Source organism: Bidens hawaiensis, unplaced genomic scaffold, assembly GCF_021521415.1.
Source record: "Bidens hawaiensis isolate Kalapana, Puna unplaced genomic scaffold, B.hawaiensis_p1.1 tig00008249_1, whole genome shotgun sequence".
In the NCBI taxonomy this organism is placed as follows: Eukaryota; Viridiplantae; Streptophyta; class Magnoliopsida; order Asterales; family Asteraceae; genus Bidens; species Bidens hawaiensis.
In genome coordinates, this window is record NW_027491586.1 from 131,578 (window position 1) to 134,585 (window position 3,008).

General features: G+C 36.2%; 1 pseudogene; it reads right to left on the reverse strand.

Annotated features, from left to right (window-relative positions):
- Window positions 1-835: 835 nt before the first annotated feature.
- On the reverse strand, window positions 836-2,791 carry LOC143637359 (protein NRT1/ PTR FAMILY 6.4 pseudogene; annotated as a pseudogene).
- Between the last annotated feature and the right edge of the window lie 217 nt (window positions 2,792-3,008).

A 3,008-nucleotide genomic window follows, 5' to 3' on the forward strand; every position in this document is an offset into this window, starting at 1 on the left:
GCTTGAGATGGTGGAGCCTAAGTCTACCAAGCCCAAGTTGGTCCACCCACTAATATAATATAATAGGGGGTTTCCAAAGACTTTGTGCAAGAATTGTAATATTGGTTTTCGATTTCTCTAGTTTAGAATCCGAACTCGAAACCACATGAATCCAAAGTATCTTTTGGTGACATCATCTTTGTTCAAATTCAACACGTTTCTTTAATTTACAATTTCTACACTCTCAAATGAACACATTCACCGTCCAACAAGATACATTTACCTTCATAAAACGAAAAATTAGAGCCTTTAGCATATCCACAGGCTCGCTTACAGTTTTCCTATTCACATCTATTAACAAACGGGTCATTGTCCGTTTAGCCCGAAAGATAACTCGTGATCCAAAAGGGCTCATAAGCTTACAAAGAATTGGAATTGTGCTCTTTCTTTCTACTATAGGATTGGTTGTTTCTGCTACTGTTGAGGAAAAAAAAAATATTATGGCATTTTGGCTGGTCCCACAATTATTCTTGGTGTGGTGCGGGTGAAGTTTTTGCTTATGTGGGCCAGCTTGAATTTTTTATTACAGAAACACCTGAAAGAATGAAGTCTTTGAGTATGGGCATGTTTTTAAGTAATTTAGCTATGGGTTTTTTTTAAGAGTAGAGTGTTGGTTTCGTTAACTGACATGGCAATACATGGGAGTTGGTTAACAGATGATTTAAATAAAGGGGAAATTAGAGAATTTTCTAATGGTTGCTTGTTATTCTTGATGTTAATTAATTTATTGGGTTTGACATCCAAACATCATTGTAAAGTGCATAAATATAACAGTGAGAGTGAAGGCATCAAAAACTTAATAGAACGAGTTTTTGATGCCTTCATTCTCAATGTTATTATTCCGCACGTACTTAATAACAAATCTGGATGCCAAACCCAAGAAATTAATAACTCCAAGACTCGGAAGCAGCCAATAGAATTTCTCCAATTTCCCCCTATTTAAATTGTTTGTTAACCAACTCCCATATGTCGCCTGGTCAGTCAATGAAGCAACACGCTACTCATAAAAAATCCCATAGCTAAACTACTCAAAAACAAGCTCGCACTCAATGACTTCATTCTTTCAGAAGCTTCTCTAATAAAAAAATTCAAGTTACATAACCAAAAGCTTCAGCCACACCCACCAAGAATAACTGCGGGACTAACCAAAATGACAAAATATTCTTCTTTTCGAACGTTATTCGCATTTTTTTCTCAACAATAGCAGAAGCAACCATTCCTATAACAGGAAGAACGAGCCCGATTCCAATTCTTTGCAAGCTTCTGAGCCCTTTTGGATCATGGGTTATTTTTGGGCTAAACAGACAATGACCCATTCGTTAGGAGAATCGATATGAACGGGAAAATTGAAAACATGCCTGTGGGTATGCTGAAGGTTCCAAGTTTTCGGTTCATGATTGTAGCTTGCTGGATAGTGAATGTGCTCATCTGAGAGTAGAGTATGCAGGTTGTCCATATTGGGATTAGACCAATAATCATTTTGACTTCCTCAACTTGTGTAAGGGTTGACACTATATGTGGTTGTGGTTGTGGTTGTTTCTGTTTTCATATGAATTTGCATAATTAAGTAGGATGGCTGCTTTGTCAAGTGGCCTGCATCATCAAATTGTATAGAAGAAAATGGTTCGTTTCAATGAAATATTAAAATATGTAGGGCAACTGTCGGGTAAAAGACCATATGGACTTCCATTGAATTTGCATATTAGTCCCTATATTTTATTTTTGCATGGTTTAATCACTCAAAACTATGCAATAAAATCCTTGTGTTTTATTATTAACATGAAAGCTCTATTATACTTGATTAAATCTCTAGAGTTTTTGAAATTTGATGAAAAGATCTATTTTTTCTTGATCGGGTCGTAAACTTTATTGAAAGGACACTTTTAGCGGTGGCGATTTCCGACACGACACGACACGAAAAGAAGCATATTTTGGGTTTTCTAACACCTGCTTAATAAACAAGTCTTGTTTGGGTTTGACCTGGTTAACCTGTTTAATTAACAGCCAAACAGGTTCACCCACAAAGATATTTAACTCAACAGGTCAAACCACTAACCCTCTATGACCCCGTTTCATCATGTATTAAAGTTTTACCGGTTACCAGACTCGACCCACTGACACATCCAGTTTTCATCTCTAGTGATTACAAATCAGGTTAATATGTTCCTTTAGGAAGATATATAATAATTCTTTTATACTTTTTATCTTTTTTCCCACAAATCCTTTTGGGAAAAAGTATATCCACGTACCTGCATTTAGTCGTATGTGGAACTTTCGAGTTATTGTAACCATTCAAAAAGCCTGGGTTCGCAGGGTACGGCTGATTCCTATTCTTTATAGCGAAAAACACAACTCTCCATATAACCGTTAACAGGCTTCCTTGAGGTTTCTTGAACCGATAAATACCAGTCCCACAAACCCATACAGTAATCATGGTCTCAGCTGAAATTCCATACAATAACACAAAAGTAAAAAAAAAACGATTGAAAAAGTAGACCATTGCCTTTTCCTCTTTCGGGTTGGAAGTATCAAATTGGTCTGACCCGAAAGCTGAAACATTTGTCTTTAATCCGTCACCACCCGCTAGCTTCTATACATTGTTGCTTTCTCCGTGTCACAATCAGAATCATATGGTTCAAGATGCATTGGTCTTGACTGCGTAATGGTCAAGACAACCCTGCCACAACAGATCCAAAAATATTATAATTACCAAAAGTAAACGATCTAGAGTCAAAAGGAACAGAAACAACATGGTTAAAAATGCTAGAGCTATGATAAGCCAGAGTAGTTAAATAAGGAATCCTCTAAGCAACACATAATTAAAATTGAAAGTAGTAACATCAAAATACCGTCCAGAATTGAACTTCTTGTCTGTTGCAAAATCAAACTGAAGGAAATCTTAAATAGTGACCTGAAATCATTGTTTGAATCGTAGGGAGATGGTATGTATCTGTTATTTTATTATTAAT